Below are 20,452 nucleotides of genomic sequence, written 5' to 3'. Positions count from 1 at the left end.
CATACTTGTCTTGTTCCTGATGTTAGAAGAAATGCTTTGTTTTTCACCATTGAGAATGATGTTTGCTGTGGTTTGTCATATATGGCCTTTATTATGTTGAGGAGGTTCCCTCTATGCCCACATTCTGGCGAGTTTTTATCATAATTGGGTGTTGAATTTTGTCAAAAGCTTTTTCTGCATCTATTGAGATGATCATATGGCTTTTATTCTTCAGTTTGTTAATATGGTATATTACATTGATTGATTTGCATATATTGAAGAATCCTTGCATCCCTGGGATAAATCCCAATTGATCATGGTGTATGATCCTTTTAATGTGTTGTTGGATTCTGTTTGCTAGTATTTTGCTGAGGATTTTTGCATATATATTCATCAGTGATATTGGTCTATAATTTTTTTTTGTAGTATCTTTGTGTGGTTTTGGTATCAGGGTGATGGTGACCTCATAGAATGAGTTTGGGAGAGTTCCTTGCTCTGCAATTTTTGTGAAGAGTTTGAGAAGTTTGGGTGTTAGCTCTTCTCTAAATGTTTGATAAAATTCACCTGTGAAGCCATCTGGTCCTGGACTTCTGTTTGTTGGAAGAATTTTAATCACAGTTTCAATTTCATTACTTGTGATTGGTCTGTTCATATTTTCTATTAATTCCTGGTTCAGTCTTGGAACATTATACCTTTCTAAGAATTTGTCCATTTCTTCCTGGTTGTCCATTTTATTGGCAAAGTGTTGCTTGTAGTAGTCTCTCAGGATGCTTTGTATTTCTGCAGTGTCTGTTGTAACTTCTTTTACATTTCTAATTTTATTGACTTGAGTCCTCTCCCTCCTTTTCTTGATGAGTCTGGCTAATGGTTTATCAAATTTGTTTATCTTCTCAAAGAACCAGCTTTTAGTTTTATTGATCTTTGCTATTGTTTTCTTTGTTTCTATTTCATTTATTTCTGCTCTGATCTTTATGATTTCTTTCCTTCTGCTAACTTTGGGTTTTGTTTGTTCTTCTTTCTCTAGCTCCTATAGGTGTAAGGTTAAATTGTTTATTTGAGATTTTTCTTGTTTCTTGATGTAGGCTTGTATAGCTATAAACTTCCCCCTTCGAACTTCTTTTGCCGCATCTCATAGGTTTTGGGTCATTATGTTTTCATTGTCATTTGTCTCTAGGTATTTTTTGATTTCCTCTTTGATTCCTTCAGTGGTATCTTAGTTATTTAGTAACATATTGTTTAGCCTCCATGTGTTTGTGTTTTTTACATTTTTTTCCCTGTAATTGATTTCTAATCTTATAGCGTCGTGGTCATAAAAGATGCTTGATATGATATCAATGTTCTTAAATTTACTGAGGCTTGATTTGTGACCCACGATGTGATCTATCCTGGAGAATGTTCTTTGCGCACTTGAGAAGAAAGTTTAATCTGCTATTTTTGGATGGAATGTCCTATAAATATCAATTAAATCTATCAGGTCTATTGTGTTATTTAAAGCTCGTGTTTCCTTATTAATTTTCTCTTTGGAGGATCTGTCCATTAGTGTAAGTAAGGTGTTAAAGTCCCCCACTATTATTGAGTTACTATTGATTTCCTCTTTTATACCTGTCAGCAGTTGCATTATGTATTGAGGTGCTCCTATTTTGGGTGCATATATATTTATAATTGGTATATCTTCTTCTTGGATTGATCCCTTGATCATTATGTAGTGTCTTTCATTGTCTCTTGTAACATTCTTTATTTTAAAGTCTATGATATGAGTATTGCTACTCCAGCTTTCTTTTGATTTCCATTTGCATGGAATATCTTTCTCCATCCCCTCACTTTCAGTCTATATGTGTCCCTAGGTCTGAAGTTGGTCTCTTGTAGACAGCATATATGAGTCTTGTCTTCTTCTTCTTTTTTTTCCGTATGTGGGCCTCTCACTGCTGTGGCCTCTCCTGTTGTGAAGCACAGGCTCAGCGGCCATGACTCATGGACCCAGCCGCTCTGCGGCATGTGGGATCTTCCCGGACTGGGGCACGAACCCACGTCCCCTGCATTGGCAGGCAGACTCTCAACCACTGCCCCACCAGGGAAGCCCTGAATCTTGTTTTTGTATCCATTCAGCAAGCCTGTGTCTTTTGGTTGGAGCATTTAATCCATTCATGTTTGCGATAATTATCGATATGTATGTTCCTATTACCATTTTCTTAATTGCTTTGGGTTTGTTTTTGTAGGTCCTTTTCTTCTCTTGTGTTTCCCACTTATAAAAGTTCCTTTAGCATTTGTTGTAGAGTTGGTTTGGTGGTGCTGAATTCTCTTTGCTTTCGCTTGTCTGTAAAACTTTTGATTTCTCCATCAAATCTGAATGCGGTCCTTGCTGAGTAGAGTAATCTTGATTTTAGGTTCTTCCGTTTCATCACTTTGAGTATATCATGACACTCCCTTCTGGCTTGTAGAGTTTCTGCTGAGAAATCAGCTGTTAACCTTATGGGAGTTCCCTTGTATGTTATTTGTCATTTTTCCCTTGCTGCTTTCAATAATTTTTCTTTGTCTTTAATTTTTGCCAGTTTGATTGCTATATGTCTTGGTATGTTTCTCCTTGGGTTTATCCTATATGGGACTCTCTGCACTTCCTGGACTTGGGTGGCTGTTTTCTTTCCCATGTTAGGGAAGGTTTTGACTATAATCTCTTCAAATATTTTCTCGGGTCCTTTCTCTCTCTCTTCTCCTTCTGGGTCCTCTATAATGTGAATGTTGTTGCGTTTAATTGTTGTCCCAGAGGTTCCTTAGGCTGTCTTGTTTTCTTTTCATTCTTTTTTCTTTATTCTGTTCCACAGCAGTGAATTCCACCATTCTGTCTTGCAGCTCACTTATCTGTTCTTCTGCATCAGTTTTTCTGCTATTCATTACTTCTAATGTATTTTTCATTTCAGTTATTTTATTGTTCATCTCTGTTTGTTCTTTAATTCTTCTAGGTCTTTGTTAAACATTTCTTGCATCTTCTCCATCTTTGCCGCCATTCTTTTTCCAAGGTCCTGGATCATCTTCACTATCATTATTCTGAATTCTTTTTCTGGGAGGTTGCCTATCTCCACTACATTTAGTTGTTTTTCTTGGGTTATATCTTATTCCTTCATCTGGTACATAGCCCTCTGCCTTTTCATCTTGTCTATCTTCCTGTGAATGTGTTTTGTTTTGTTTTTTTTTTCCACTGGCTGCACCATTCTACTTTCTGTTTATATGAGTTTGACTACACTTGACCCTTCATATAAGTGAAGTCATAGAATGTTTACCCTTTTGTGTGTGGCTTATTTCACTTAGCGTAATGTCCTCTGGGTTCATCCATGTTGTTGTGAATGGCAGTATTTCCTTCCTTTTTAAAGCTGAATAATATTCCATTATATGGATTTACCACATTTTGTTTATCCATATATCTGTTGATAGACATTTGAGTTGCTTCTATCTTTTGGCTATTGTCAGTAGTGCTGCTTCTATGCCATAGGTTGTGCCACTCATACTTAAGGAGTGGGACATTATGTTCACCCATCTTTATCACAGAATGTCTACATAAATGGTTTGGAATACTCCATTAAAGATTTTTTTAACTCAATTATTTAATCATTCATTTATATCAGTGTGGATTCATGGATATTAATTTTATACTTTGGGTTATAGTCCAGTATTTTTTTTTTGGCTCAATTGTTCTAGTTTTAGCCATTGAGCATCCTTTCAGTTGGCTTCTGCATTGATATGATGAACTCCTATTGTTTTATTTTTTGTGCACTTTTTTACTTCTGGCAGTATAAGATGCTCTAAGTTCATTTTACATATTCCAGTCTCTAGTACTAGAATCAGCCTTTTCTCCAAGGAGTCTTGGTTCCTTTCATTGGATAATGGCACAGAAATTAGTATCTGGACACTAGGTATGCTTGTTGCTACTGGGGTGTTGTTGCTTCTAGGTCTTCTCAGTGTACAGAGAGAACTTGGAAATATATCTGTTTATACAAACCCCTGTATACACATGTACTGATAATTATTTGTAATTTATTGATCAGTATCTATAGTAATCTAAACATGAGCTTATTCTGTCTCTAACTCTATTTGAGTATAATATGATTCATTCTAGCTTTCCCCTTTGGTTTATCTGTAAACTGCCATTCCAACAGTGAAAAGCCTGACTTGCACCATCCACTGTTTACTTGTTTATGGAATCCCAGTATACACGTGTAGCAATTTCAGAATTGTTAACATGTATGCCTAAAGGAAACAACTTAATCAACTCAATCAAGAGTACAGTGCTGTGTCTTTTGCCTTTAGTCTTATTCTCTACTCATTTAAAAAGTTACTAAGGTAAGCACGTTTCCCCCATCTCCTTCAGTGAGGTTTCATACATTCCATAATACACTTAGATTATTTTGTCACATTCTGCATTTCATCCTGGGATCTGCTGAATTCCTAGATGATATTTTAAATATCTACATACATTAATGTTTCTTCTTTGTATTGTAAATTTCTACAGGTTTTGACAAACATGTAGTGTCATGTATCTACCAGTACAATATCATACAAAATAGTTTCATTCTTTGGTTTCTGATCTTAAATAAGTTATAAACTAATGTCATTCTTTTTTTATGTTTCTTTTAAAATTTTTATTTATTTATTTATTCTTTAATATACTTAAAATGTATTTTTTAATTTAATTTTTATGTTATATTGGGGTATAGTTGATTTACAATGTTGTTAGTTTCAGGTGTACAGCAAAGTGGTTCAGTTAAACATATACATATATCCATTCTTTTTCAGATTCTTTTCTCATATAGGTTATTACAGAATACTGAGTAGAGATACCTGTGCTATACAGTAGGTCCTTGTTGATTATCTATTTATATATAGTAGTGTGTATATGATAATCCCAAACTCCTAAATTATCCCCCACCTTTCCCCTTTGGTAAGCATAAGTTCGTTTTTGCAGCCTGTGAGTTTGTTTCTGTTTCGTAAACCAGTTCATTTGTATCAGCTTTTTAGATTCCTCTAGGTCCATCCATGTTGCTTCACATGGTATTATTTCATTCTTTTTAACGGCTGAGTAATATTCCATTGTATATATGTACCACATCTTCTGTATCCATTCCTCTGTTGATGGTCATTTAGGTTCCTTCCATGTCTTGGCTATTTGTAAATAGGGCTGCAATGAACATTGGGGTGCATGTATGTTTTTGAATTATGGTTTTCTCCGGATACGTACCCAGGAGTGGGATTGCTGAATTATATGGTAGTTCTATTTTAAGTTTTTTAAGGAACTTCCATACTGTTCTCCATAGTGGTTTTACCAATTTACATCCCCACCAACAGTGTAGTAGGGTTCACTTTTCTCCACACCCTCTCCAGAATTTATTGTTTGTAGAGTTTTTGATGATGGGCATTCTGACTGGGGTAAGGTGATACCTCACTGTAGTTTTAATTTGCATTTCTCTAGAAATTAGCAATGTTGAGCATCTTTTCATATGCTTTTTGGCCATCTGTATGTCTTCTTTGGAGAAATGTCTTTTTGGATATTCTGCCCATTTTTTGATTTTTTTTTTTTTATATAGAACTGCATGAGCTGTTTGAATATTTTGGAGGTTAATACCTTGTTGGTCACTTTCTTTGCAAATATTTTTCCCATTCTGTGGGTTGTCTTTGTTTATTGTTAGCTTTTCTGTGCAAAAACTTTTAAGTTTAATGAGGTCTCATTTGTTTATTTTATGTTTTTATTTTCATTACTCTAGGAGGTGGAACCAAAATGATACTGCTGTGATTTATGTCAAAGAGTGTTCTGCCTATGTTTTCCTCTAAGCGTTTTATAGTATCCAGTCTTACATTTAGGTCTTTAATCCACTTTGAGCTTTTTTTTTTTGTGTGTGTGTATAGTGTTAGAGAATGTTGTAATTTCATTCTTTTAAATGTAGCAATCCAGTTTTCCCAGCACCTCTCATTGAAGAGACTGTCTTTTCTCCGTTGTGTATTCTTGCCTCCTTTGTCATAGATAAACTGACCACAGGTGCATGGTTTTATTTCTGGGCTTTCTGTCCTATTCCATTGATCTATATTTCTGTTTTTGTGCCAGTATCATACTGGTTTAATTACCTTAGCTTTGTAGTATAGCTTAAAGTCAGGGAGACTGAAGTCAGAGTCATCCATCTCTGTTTTTCTTTCTCAAGATTGCTTTGCCTATTCAGGGTCCTTTGTGTTTCCATACAAATTAAATATTTTTTTGTTCTAGATCTGTGAAAAATGCCATTGGTAATTTGATAGGGATTGCATTGAATCTGTAGATTGCCTTGGGTAGTATAGTCATTTTGTCCATATTGATTATTCCAATCTAGAACATGGTATATCTTTTCATCTGTTTGTGTCACCTTCAATTTCTTTCATCAGCATCTTATAGTTTTCAGAGTACACGTGTTTTGCCTCCTTAGGTTTGTTTATTCCTAGGTATTTTATTCTTTTTGATGCAGTGGTAAATGGGATTGTTTCCTTAATTTCTCTTTCTGATCTTTCATTGTTGGTATATAGAAATGCAACAGATTTCTGTGTATTATTTTTTTATCCTGCTACCTTACCGAATTCATTGATGAGCTCTAGTAGTTTTCTGGTAACATGTTTAGGATTTCCTATGTATAGTATCATCTCATCTGCAAACAGTGACAGTTTTACTTCTTTTCCAATTTGGATGCTTTTATTTCTTTGTCTTCTCTGATTGCCATGGCTAGGACTTCCAATACTATGTTGAATAAAAGTGGCAAGAGAGAAGGTAGGAGATGGTAAAGCTGAAGGATCATCAGCAATAAGAGACAGAGGGCAAGCTGCAATTTCACTCACGCCTTATGTGATTGGACATATGAACACACATTTGCATCTTTGAATGTTTGCAACTTGAAGGTTTGTATGTAGGGGATGTACTGTACAAGATTGTTTTAAGTTGCTGGTCTCTTAATTTCAAATGCATTTCCAATATCTTGCATTTGTACTTTCCTCCTTTCATAATTACTGGGTTTGACTTCATATTTGTGTGTGGATGATTTCCTACATTTACTGTATGTTTGCCTTTACCAGTGAGCTTTCCCATGTCCCTGGGAACCCTATAATGCAAATGTTGGTGTGTTTAATGTTGTACCAGAGGTCTCTTAGACTGTCCTCTTTTCTTTTCCTTCTTTTTTCTTTATTATGTTCTGTGGCAGTTATTTCCACCAATCTGTCTTCCAGCTCACATATTCGTTCTTCTGCCTCATTTTTTCTGCTATTGATTCTTTCCAGTGTATTTTTCATTTCAATTTTCGTATTGTTTATCTCTGTTTGTTCATGCATTAAATCTTGTAGCTCTTTGTTAAACACTTCTTGTATCTTCAAAATCTGTACCTCCATTCTTTTCCTGAGATCTTGGGTCATCCTTACTATCATTATTCTGTATTCTTTTCCCAGCAGGTTGCCTATCTCCACTTCACTTAGTTGTTCTTCTGGGGTTTTTTCTTCTTCCTTTGTCTGGAATATATTTTTCTGCCTTCTCATTTTTTCTGAATTTCTGTTTGTATTCTCCATTCTGCCTTCTGCAGGATTGTAGTTCCTCTTGCTTCTGGTGCCTGCCCCCTGGTGGATGAGGTTGGCCCAGGGGCTTGCACAGGTTTCCCAGTGGGGAGGAACTGTGTTCTGCCCACTGGTATGTGGTCTTGTCCCTCTGGTAGTCAGGACTGTGTCCAGGAGTGTGTTTATAGGTGGCTGTTGAGCTTAGTATGGCTTTAGCCACCCTGTCTGTTGATGCATAGGGTTGTGTTCCCACCTTGTTGGTTCTTTGGCCTGAGGCATTCCAGCACTGGAGCCTGCAGGCTGTTGAGTGGGGCCAGGCCTCAGTGCCAAAATGACGACCTCTGTGAGAGCTCACACTGATGAATATTCCCAAGGACCTCAGCTACCACTGTCCTTGCCCCCACAGTGAGCCACAGCTGACCCCCGCCTCCCCAGGAGACTCTCCAAGACACGCAGGTAGGTCTGCTCATGCTCCTATGGAGTCACTGCTTTACCCTGGGTCCCAGTGCATGTGAAAACTTGTGTGTGTACTCCGAGTGGAGTCTCTCTTTCCCCACAGCCTGTAGAACTCCTGCTCTGAAGCCTCACTGACCTTCAGAGCCAAATGCTATAGGCACTCCTCCTCCAATGCCAGACCCCAGACTGCGGAGCATGATGTGGGACTCAGAACTCTCACTCTTGTGAGAGAACGTCTGTGATATAATTATTTTCCTGTTTGTGGGTCGCCCACCTGGCAGGTATGGGATTTGATTATATCACAGAAGTGCCCCTTTTACCATGTTGTTGTGGCTTCTTCTTTGTCTTTGAATGTAGAATATCTTTTTTGGTAGGTTTCAGTCTTTTTTGTCAATTGTTGTTCAGCAGTTAGTTGTGATTTTGGCGTTTTTGTGAGAAGAGGTGAGCTCAAGTCCTTCTACTCCACCATCTTGTCTCCTCCCTCCATTCTTCTTTCTTAAAATTTTGATGAGAAGTATGGAACCTAATATCTTGTGTCCTAAGTGTTTTTTGAGTTAGGCTGTTATATAAGTACTAATAAGAATATGACATTTATGTTTTACAGGTCCTTCATATATATTATCTCAAACGAGTCTTTAAAGAGTCCTAGGAGTGAGATAGAATATTAGTGTCCTCATTTCACATAAAACCGAGGCTTTGAAAAGTTTGAGAAGGTTTCAAAATTATACAGCTTAAAATAAGAGGGGCTGAGAAAATCAGATCTTCTAGATCCAAGACTAAGCCTCTTCCCCCTGTGTCACACTGCCTATTGCTATTATCGTATTTATAAAATTATTTTGTAAAATTATTTGTATCATACTGTATGTGGTACCACTATTTGGGGGAAGATATAGAAATTGTGCTCTCTGGATTTGGTTTCTATGATCTTATCTACTACCCTTCTCTAACCTGGTTAACAGTTCTATATACAAAGCCTGTTTAAATAGGTCAGATTCCAGCACAGCTTTGTGAAATCAGGCCCTAAACAATTAATTTATAGCAATTAAAATGAGTGTCTGATGTAAAGGGGAATAGGTTAACTACTTCTTAGAGCAATGTCAAATTATAATATTAGTGTTTTGCCATTGCCTCGTGATATTCCCATAACAATATTTTTAGAATCTTTAGACTACAGTTGAAAATTCTAGCAAATTATTGGCCAAAAATTTGACGTGAACTGAAATAAAAAGCATGAGATTTTTAAAAGGAAAATAATGAACATTAGAGGATATTAAGATATTATTTCACAGTGCTATAGAAAAGACGGGGATTTTAGACTGAATTTGAATACAGTGTCCCAAGATCAATTCTCCCCCTAGAATTTCCCTTATGACTTTGAAACATATGTTTTCTGCTGATGCATAAGATGACTTTCTGAATTCAAGAAACATATTTGTTGCTGGTTGTCAAGTGCAGCAGTCATTAGTGCTGCTTACTGGCTCTTTCCTCCCAGGCAAATGGGAAGATTGTTATTTTCTTGGCTTCTTTGTGATTCGGTGTGGCCTGAAGACCAGCTTTGCCAGAGGATTGTGAGTGGACATAGCAAGTCTCCATTCTGATCCCAACATTTAATTTTTGTGTGAAACCCTTTAATTATTTCTGTTTTTTTCTGGCATGGTAACCAGTAAAATTCATGACATTGGCTGCTCTGTAAATTCTGAGTGATTATGATGAAAAGATCTTCACTGTGGATCAGTGTGAGGTATAAATAAATCTCTGTTGTTTTAAACCTGTACCTACAACATAATCCAGGTGATTTTGACTGATAAACACATCAGCCATCCAAGCAACATACCATTCAATTGTATGACATGAAGATTCATTTATATATTCATTCCTTCACTCAGTACACTTCTTTTTTATCAGCAGACGCTGTGCTAAGCTCTAATTTGCAAAGCTCAGAAAGACACTGTGGCTATTCTCAAGTAGCTAGCTAATAGTTTGGTGGGAGAGATATGAGTAAACAAGTATATTCAACCTAACACGGAAAGAAATAAAAACCTGTTTGCAAAGTGCTATGGGAACAGATTAAGGAACAGTTAACAGCTTGAGCCAGAGATAAAGGAAATCGTCACAGAGAAAGTGATATTTGAATTGTATCTTGAAAGATGAGTAGGATTTGGCCATGTGAACATAAGTGGGATAAGAAGTATTCCAGGCAAAGGGACAATTCTATGAGAAAGATATGAAAGATCATATAATTACAAGAAAAAGTAAGTATTTTTTTTTCTTTCCAGTATTAAGAACCATTTTATAATTCCAAGCTAGAGTTCATATTAATACTTTTTTTTTAAACATCTTTATTGGAGTATAATTGCTTTACAATGATGTGTTAGTTTCTGCTTTATAACAAAGTGAATCATTTATACATATGTCACCATATCTCTTCCCTCTTGTGTCTCCCGCCCTCCCACCCTCCCTATCCCACCCCTCTAGGTGGTCACAAAGCCCCAAGCTGATCTCCCTGTGCTCTGCGGCTGCTTCCCACTAGCTATTTTACATTTGGTAGTGTATATATGACCATGCCACTTTCTCACTTTGTCCCAGCTTACCCTTCCTACCCCTTGTATCCTCAAGTCCATTCTCAAGTAGGTCTGTGTCTTTAGGTCTGTGTCTTTACTCCCGTCTTGCCCCTAGGTTCTTCATGACCATTTTTTTTTTTTTTTAGATTCCATATATATGTGTTAGAATATGGTATTTGTTTTTCTCTTTCTGACTTACTTCACTCTGTATGACAAATCTAGATCCATCCGCCTCACTACAACTAACTCAATGTTGTTTCTTTTAATGGCTGAGTAATATTCCATTATATATATGTGCCATATCTTCTTTATCCATTCATCTATTGATGGACACTTAGGTTGCTTCCATGTCCTCGCTACTGTAAATAGAGTGGCAGTGAAGATTTTGGTACATGACTCTTTTTGAATTATGGTTTTCTCAGGGAAGATGCCCAGTACTGGAATTGCTTGGTCGTATGGTAGTTCTATTTTTAGTATTTTAAGGAACATCCATACTGTTCTCCATAGTGGCTGTATCAATTTACATTCTCACCAACAGTGCAAGAGTGTTCCCTTTTCTGCACACCCTCTCCAGCATTTATTGTTTGTAGATTTTTTGATGATGGCCATGCTGACGGGTGTGAGTGATATCTCATTGTAGTTTTGATTTGCATTTCTCTAATGGTTAATGATGTTGAGCATTCTTTCATGTCTTTTGTTGGCAATCAGTATATCTTCTGTGGAGAAATGTCTATTTAGGTCTTCTGCCCATTTTTGGATTGGGTTGTTTGTTTTTTTGATATTGAGCTGCATGTGTTGCTTGTATGTTTTGGAGATTAATCCTTTGTCAGTTGCTTCATTTGCAAATATTTTCTCCCACTCTGAGGGTTGTCTTTTTGTCCTGTTTATGATTTCCTTTGCTGTGCAAAAGCTTTTAAGTTTCATTAGGTCTCATTTGTTTATTTTTATTTCCATTTGTCCAGGAGGTGGGTCAAAAAAGACCTTGCTGTGATGTATGTCATAGAGGGTTCTGCCTATGTTTTCCTCTAAGAGTTTGACGGTGTCTGGCCTTACATTTAGGTCTTTAATCCATTTTGAGTTTATTTTTGTGTATGGTGTTAGGGAGTGTTCTAGTTTCATTCTTTTACATGTAGCTGTCCAGTTTTCCCAGCAGCAATTATTGAAGAGGCTGTGTTTTATCCACTGTATATTCTTGCCTCCTTTATCAAAGGTAAGGTGACCATATGTGTGTGAGTTTATCTCTGGGCTTTCTATCCTGTTCCATTGATCTATATTTCTGTTTTTGTGCCACTACCATACTGTCTTGATTACTGTTGCTTTGTAATATAGTGTGAAGTCAGGGAGCCGGATTCCTCCAGCTCTGTTTTACTTTCTCAAGATTGCTTTGCTATCAGGGTTTCTTTTGTTTCCATACAAATTGTGAAAAATTTTTGTTCTAGGTCTGTGAAAAATGCCAGTGGTAGTTTGATAGGGATTCCTTTGAATCTATAGATTGCTTTGGGTAGTTTAGTCATTTTCACAGTGTTGATTCCTCCAATCCAAGAACATGATATATCTCTCCATCTATTTTTATCATCTTTAATTTCTTTCATCAGTGTCTTATAATTTTCTGTATATAGGTCTTTTGTCTCCTTAGGCAGGTTTATTCCTAGATATATTATTCTTTTTGGTGCAATGGTAAAGGGAAGTGTTTTCTTAATTTCACTTTCAGATTTTTCATCATTAGTATATAGGAATGCCAGAGATTTCTGTGCATTAATTTTGTATGCTGCTACTTTACCAAATTCATTGATTAGTTCTAGTAGTTTTCTGGTAGCATCTTTAGGATTCTCTATGTATAGTATCATGTCATCTGCAAACAGTGACAGCTTTACTTCTTCATTTCCGGTTTGGATTCCTTTTGTTTCTTTTTCTTCTCTGATTGCTGTGGCTAAAACTTCCAAATCTATGTTGAATAATAGTAGTGAGAGTGGGCCACCTTGTCTTGATCCTGATCTTAGAGGAAATGGTTTCAGTTTTTCACCATTAGAGATGATGTTGGCTGTTGGTCTGTCATATATGGCCTTTATTATGTTGAGGAAAGTTCCCTCTATGCCTACTTTCTGGAGGGTTTTTATCATAAATGGGTGTTGAATTTTGACAAAAGCTTTCTCTGCATCTATTGAGATGATCATATGGTTTTTCTCCTTCAATTTGTTAATATGGTGTATCACATTGATTGATTTGCATATATTGAAGAATCCTTACATTCCTGGGATAAACCCCACTTTATAATGGAGGATGATCATTTTAATGTGCTGTTGGATTCTGTTTGCTAGTATTTTGTTGAGGATTTTTACATGTATGTTCATCAGTGATATTGGCCTGTAGTTTTCTTTCTTTGTGACGTCATTGTCTGGTTTTGGTATCAGGGTGATGGTGGCCTCGTAGAATGAGTTTGGGAGTGTTCCTCCCTCTGCTGTATTTTGGAAAAGGTTGAGAGGGATAGGTGTTAGCTCTTCTCTAAATGTTTGATGGAATTCGCCTGTGAAGCCCGCTGGTCCTAGCCTTTTGTTTGTTGGAAGATTTTTAATCACAGTTTCAATTTCAGTGCTTGGATTGGTCTGTTCATATTTTCTCTTTATTCCTGGTTCAGTTTCAGAAGGTTGTGCATTTCTAAGAATTTGTCCACTTCTTCCAGGTGGTCCAACTTACTGACATAGAATTGCTTGTAGTAATCTCTCATGATCCTTTGTATTGCTGCAGTGTCAGTTGTTACTTCTCCTTTTCCATTTCTAATTCTATTGATTTCAGTCTTCTCCCTTGTTTTCATGATGAGTCTGGCTAATGGTTTATCAATTTTGTTTATCTTCTCAAAGAACCAGTTTTTAGTTTTATTGATCTTTGCTATCGTTTCCTTCATTTCTTTTTCATTTATTTCTGATATGATCTTTATGATTTCTTTCCTTCTGCTAACTTTGGGTTTTATTGTTCTCCTTTCTCTACTTACTTTAGGTATAAGTTTAGGTTTTTTATTAGAGATGTGTCTTGTTTCTTAAGGTAAGATTGTATTGCTATAAACTTCCCTGTTAGAACTACTTTTGCTGCATCCCAAAGGTTTTGTGTTGTTGTGTTTTCATTGTCATTCGTTTCTAGGTATTTTTTGATTTCCTCTTTGATTTATTCAGTGATCTCTTGGTTATTAAGTAGTGTATTGTTTAACCTCCATATGTTTATTTTTTTTACAGATTTTTTCCTGTAATTGATATCTAGTCTCATAGCATTGTGGTCGGAAAAGATGCTTGATACCATTTCAATTTCCTTTAATTTATGAAGGCTTGATTTGTAACCCAAGGTGTGATCTATCCTGGGGAATGTTCCATGAGCACTTGAGAAGAATGTGTATTCTGTTGTTTTGGGATGGAATGTCCTATAAATATCAATTAAGTACATCTTGTTTAATGTATCATTTAAAGATTGTGGTTCCTTATTAATTTTCATTTTGGATGATCTCTCCATTGGTTAAAGTCGGGTGTAAAGTTGCGTACTATGGTTGTGTTACAGTCGATTTCCCCTTTTATGGCTGTTAGTGTTCACCTTATGTATTCAGGTGCCCCTATGTTGGGTGCATAAATATTTACAATTGTTATAACTTCTTCTTGGATTCATCCCTTGACCATTATGTAGTGTCCATCTTTGTCTCTTGTAATAGTCTTTGTTTTAAAGTCTATTTTTTTCTCATATGAGCATTGCTACTCCAGCTTTCTTTTGATTTCCATTTGCATGGAATATCTTTTTCAATCCCCTCACTTTCAGTCTGTATGTGTCCCTAGGTCTGAGGTGGGTCTCTTGTAAACAGCATATATATGGGTGTTTTTTTTTTGTATCCATCCAGCCAGTCTGTGTGTTTTGGTTGGAGCATTCAATCCATTTCATTAAAGGTAACTATCGATATGTATGTTCTTATTACCATTTTCTTAATTGTTTTGGGTTTGTTATTGTAGGTCTTTTCCTTCCCTTGTGTTTCTTGCCTAAAGACGTCCTTTAGCGTTTGTTTTAGAGCTGGTTTGGTGGTGCTCAATTCTCTTAGCTTTTGCTGTCTGTAAAGGTTTTAATTTCTCCGTTGAATCTGAATTAGGTCCTTGCTGAGTAGAGTCATCTTGTTGTAGGTTTTTCTCCTTCATCACTTTAAACATGTCCTGCCACTCCGTTCTGGCTTGCAGAGTTTCTGCTGAAAGATCAGCTGTTAACCTTATGGGGATCCCCTTGTGTGTTATTTGTTGTTTTTCCCTTGCTTCTTTTAACGTACTTTCTTTGCATTTAATTTTTGATAGTTCTATTAATATGTGTCTTGGCATGTCTCTCCTTGGATTTATCCTGTATGGGACTCTATGTGCTTCCTGGACTTGATTAACTATTTCCTTTCCCATGTTAAGGAGGTTTTCAACTATAGTCTCTTCAAATATTTTCTCAGTTCCTTTCTTTTTCTCTTCTTCTGGGACCCCTATAATTTGAAAGTTGGTGTGGTTAATGTTGTCCCAGAATTCTCTTTGACTGTCCTCAGTTCTTTACATTCTTGTTTCTTTATTCTGCTCTGCAGTAGTAATTTCTACGATTTTATCTTCCAGATCACTTATCCGTTCTTCTGCCTCAGTTATTCTGCTATTGATCCCTTGTAGAGAATTTTTAATTTCATTTATTGTGTTGTTCATCATTGTTTGTTTGCTCTTTAGCTCTTCTAGGTCCTGGCTGAATGTTTCTTGTATTTTCTCCATTCTACTTCCAAGATTTTGGATCATCTTTACTATCATTATTCTGATTTTTTTTTTCAGGTCCACTGCCTATTTCCTCTCCATTTGTTAGGTGTGTTGGGTTTTTGCCTTGCTCCTTCATCTGCTGTGTGTTTCTCTGTCTTCTCATTTTGCTTAACTTACTGTGTTTGGGGTCTCCTTTTCACAGGCTGCAGGTTCCTAGTTCCTGTTGTTTTTGGTGTTTGTCCCCAGTGGCTAATGTTGGTTCAGTGAGTTGTGTAGGCTTCCTGGTGGAGCAGACTAGTGCCTGTGTTCTGGTGGATGAGGCTGGATCTTATCTTTCTGGTGGGCAGGTCCACATCTGGTGGTGTGTTTTGGGGTGTCTCTCACGTTATTATGATTTTAGGCAGCCTCTCTCCTAATGGATGGGGTTGTGTTCCTGTCTTGCCAGTTGTTTGGCTTAGGGTTTTCAGCATTGTAGCTTGCTGGTTGTGGCATGGAGCTGGATCTTGGCATTGAGATGGAGATCTCTGGGAGATTTTCACCATTTGATATTACGTGGAGGTGGGAGGTGTCTTGTGGGGCAGAGTCCTGAACTTGGGTCTCCCACCTCAGAGGCATAGCCCTGACCCCTGGCTGGAGCACCAAGAGCCTGTCCTCCACATGGCTCAGAATAAAATGGAGAAAAGAAAGAAAGAACAAAAGAAGAAGATAAAATGAAGTCAAATAAAAGAAAGTAAAATAGAATAAAATATCGTTATGAAAATAAAAAAATAATTATTAAATTTTTTTAAGTAATTAAAAAGAAAAAGAAAGAAAGAAAGAAGAGAGCAACCGAACCAAAAAACAAATCCACCAATGATAACAAGTGCTAAAACTATACTAAAAAAACCCACAAAAAACGGACAGACAGAACCCTAGGACAAATGGTAGAAGCAAAGCTATACAGACAAAAATCACACACAGAAGCATACACATACACATTCACAAAAAGAGAAAAAGGGAAAAGTATATATATATATATATATATATATATATATATATATATAGTTGCTCCCAAAGTCCACCTCCTCAATTTGGGATGATTCATTGTCTATTTAGGTATTCAACAGATGCAGGGTACATCGGGTTGATTGTGGAGCTTTAATCTGCTGCTTCTGAGGCTGCTGGGAGAGATTTCCCTTTCTCTTCTTTGTTCGCACAGCTCCCGTTGTTTAGCTTTGGATTTGGCCCCGCCTCTGTGCGTAGGTTGCCTGAGGGCGTCTGTTCTTCGCTCAGACACGATGCGGTTAAAGAAGCAGCTGCTTTGGGGGCTCTGGCTCACTCATGTTGGTGGGAAGGAGGGGTATGGAGTTCAGGGCAAGCCTGCGGCTGCAGAGGCCAGTGTGACATTGCACAAGCCTGAGGCGTGCCATGTGTTCTCCCGGGGAAGTTGTCCCTGGATCACGGGACCCTTTCAGTGGTGGGCTGCACAGGCTCCCAGGAGGGGAGGTGTGGTTAGTGACCTGTGCTTGCACATAGGCTTCTTGGTGGCTGCATCAGCAGCCTTAGCGTCTCATGCCCGTGTCTGGGGTCTGCACTGATATCCGCAGCTCACACCCGTCTGTGGAGCTCCTTTCAGTGGTGCTCTTAATCCCTTCCCCTCGCACACCAGGAAGCAAAGAGGCAAGAAAATGTCTCTTGCCTCTTTGGCAGCTCCAGACTTTTTCCTGGACTCCCTCCCAGCTAGCTGTTGCACTATAGCCCCCTTCAGGCTGTGTTCACGCAGCCAACCCCAGTCCTCTCCCTGGGATCTAATCTCCGAAGCCCGAGCCTTAGCTCCCAGCCCCCACTCATTCTGGTGGGTGAGCAGACAAGCCTCTTAGGCTAGTGAGTGCTGGTCTGCACCAATTCTCTGTAAGGGAATCTCTCTGCTCCACCCTCTACACCCCTGTTGCTGCGCTCTCCTCCGTGGCTCTGAAGCTTCAACCCTCCACCACCCCCAGTCTGTGCCCACAAAGTGGCTTTCTAGTGTGTGGAAACTTCTCCTCCTTCACAGCTCCCTCCCACTGGTGCAGGTCTCCTCCCTATTCTTTCATCTCTGTTTTTTCTTTCTTTTTTTTTTTGTCCTACCCAGGTACGTGGGGAGTTTCTTGCCTTTTGGGAGGTCTGAGGTCTTCTCCCAGTGTTCAGTAGGTGTTCTGTAGGAGTTGTTCCACATGTAGATGTATTTCTGATGTATTTGTGGGGAGGAAGGCGATCCCCACGTCTTACTCTTCCGCCATCTTGAAGCTCCTCCCATATTATTACTTTGATTGACTTGGAAGATAAAACACTTATTGGCGTATATATTATATACATAGTATATCTTTACATGCATGCTTACATACATATACCTGAAAGTAAGCAATTCATTTTTTTGGTGACACTCGAGTGACGTGGAGTTTTATGATACACTCATGTGTCTCTCTCCCTATTATTACTGTAACCTCTACAATATCAGGGAAGAGTCTCCATTTTTTCAACCTTATGCGAATAGCCATTGCTTTGCACAGTGCCATCCCATAGTAAATACATAACTGTTGAATGTCTAAGCATTCCTGATCCTTAATGAAATATGTCATCTAATATCACTACTAGTTTATGGGATCTTTGAAACTCTTCGAGCCTTTCACCTTGGTTGTATTTTTGAAACATCTACTTCATGTTTTAATTTCTTTACCTAACCTACTGAATTACCTTCCCTTCAGAATAGTTCTTCAGTGAGCTCTTCCAGTGCCCTTATCTCATTTACAATGAAGCTAGGACATAAAGCTAGAAGTGTTAGTTATGATAGTAAACATATGGTCTTATCAAGTACTTATTCTGTATTGAATCTGACAAACATATCCCGGAAACTGAAGTTTGAAAGCAAAGAAGTGACCAAGTGCTCACAATTGTATATTTCTTACCCTCTGCTTTATTTTGACTAAATTTTAATCGAGTTTCTTTCTTCTCCATAAATTCTTGGACTTTGGCTCCCCCAAAGTCTGAACAAGCACTAAAATGTAAAACATCCCCCCTTAACAGCATGTGATGCTTAATTTTATGCATCAACTTGGCTGGGCAATGATACCCAGATATTTGGTTAAATGTTATTCAGGATGTTTCTGTGAAGGTGTTTTTGGATGAGATTAACATTTAAATTGGTAGATTGAATAAAGCAGATTACGCTCCATAATGCGAGTGAGCCTCATCCAATCAATGAAGACTTAATAGAACAAAGACTGGTCTTCCCATGACAAGAAGAAATTCTGCCAGAAGCTTGCCCTTGGACTCAAACTGCCACTCTTCCCTGGGTCTCCATCCTGCCTGGCCCACCTTGAAGATTTTAGGGTTACCAAGCCTCTACAATCACGAGGCAATTGTCTTTCTATGTATACACATCCTGTTGGTTTTGTTTTTCTGGAGAACCCTGACTAATACACAACACATCCATAGAATTGAAGTGGGCAAACCACAGTGAGAAACATTTTCTGTCAGACCACCCTGAATATGCTATCTGCTTACTCACTCCTTTGACTAGTCTCCCCTCAAAATTTCTGTTGGCTCTGATGATCCCTCCCTACATGAGAAAAGCGTTTTTCTGTTTGGTTTTGAGACACGTGCAGATCCTGAGGTTGGAATGTTCTCCCGATTGCAGTAAGTATTTTTGGAAGAAGTTTCATCTTACCTAAGTCTGGATTTGTTTTTATTTGACACAAGAAACCTTTAAGGAAGAACAGGATGATTAGAATATAAAAATAGAAACGTGTTTAGGAGAAGTCAGGGATAAATGCAGGTGAGCAACACCAACAACGAAAGGTCAGAAAAAAATTGAAGATGAGAATACAAATGAATGTAAGATATGCACAAGGAAGAAGAGAATAGATAAAATGATAAAAACAACTAGGATTAAAGAAGTTAAGATAGTTGTTTCTTGGTTGCTAAAGTGTACTTTTTTGTTCACTAAATAAACATGATAGATGGTCAGTGAGAGCTGCCCAAAGGAAATATGTGTTTAGATTATATTTAGAGAATTGTTCCTGAGATTATTAGCTGAATATATTTGTAGCTCTCTTTCTAATAGAAGTCTATGGTAACAGAATCATTAACCTATTGGTTAATATCTTAATCATAGTATCCTCAGTGGAATTAAAGTAGAATTCTCTTAATCATCACAGAAATCATGCTGGCATCCACATTCTGTACTTAAAACAGAAAAAACTAGAGAAAAATCCTTCTTCTCTTCTGCCACACTCAGCAAAATACCTCAGATTTCTTTAGACAAACAATTTAAAAAACACATATTTGTATTATATGTTTAGTTTCTGTCTTACAGATTGTAAGTGGAATGGAGGGAAAGATGACAATAATTGTGCAAAAGCTAGGAGGAGACTTCTCTCTAGTATATAAACTGAGTGACTTTCTAGGCCATAGCTATCCTACTACACATGTGCCTACTTGTCAGTGTGCATTACTCAGGTGGGAATGGATGCATCCTGGGTAGGAATTCCAAGCTTAAAACTGGCCTCAAGAAAATGTTTGATTTGGAGTTGTTGACAATCTTTGCTAAGTCCGTTACAAGAATGTAGTAAAAGAAGAGTGCAGCATTAAACTCATTAATTAGTTTTCTTGTATATTTCAGGGAGGGCAAAATATCAGACATAGTAATTAGAAGAGGGTTTTATTTTTTCATTAACTCTAATTAATATTGACTCTTCATGTTTCATTAACATTATTTCTGCTGACTAAGGAATTTATCAAAAGTATGGAAAGGATGATCAGTCTACACTAGATAATGTATTCCGGGCGTGGGAGAGTAGATGGTTCTTTGAAATATATTTTTCGCTAGAATCAAGTGAAGTTCAATTACCTCAACCACAGAAAATTGTTAAGGGTCAGAAGAAAACTTGGGAAGCAGTTGTCTCATGGTCTTAATGTTAGGGAGTCATTTCTATCATTTTAAAAATTATCTAGTTAATGCTCTGTACTTATTGAAGAATCCAGCATTTCTTATCGTCAAAGCAACAGCTGCAGGACAACACATTTGCTTAATGGAAATCTCTGTGGTTATCATCAGTGTCTGTTTTTGTTTTTGTTTTGGTCAGTGTCTTCTTTATCAAGCGTGAGTGAATGTTCCCAGTGTACTTCTCTCAACACAGGGGGAAAGAATGATCCTTC

Source organism: Phocoena sinus, chromosome X (genome assembly GCF_008692025.1).
Source record: "Phocoena sinus isolate mPhoSin1 chromosome X, mPhoSin1.pri, whole genome shotgun sequence".
Lineage (NCBI taxonomy): Eukaryota > Metazoa > Chordata > Mammalia > Artiodactyla > Phocoenidae > Phocoena > Phocoena sinus.
Note: the sequence above shows the minus strand (reverse complement) of the source record.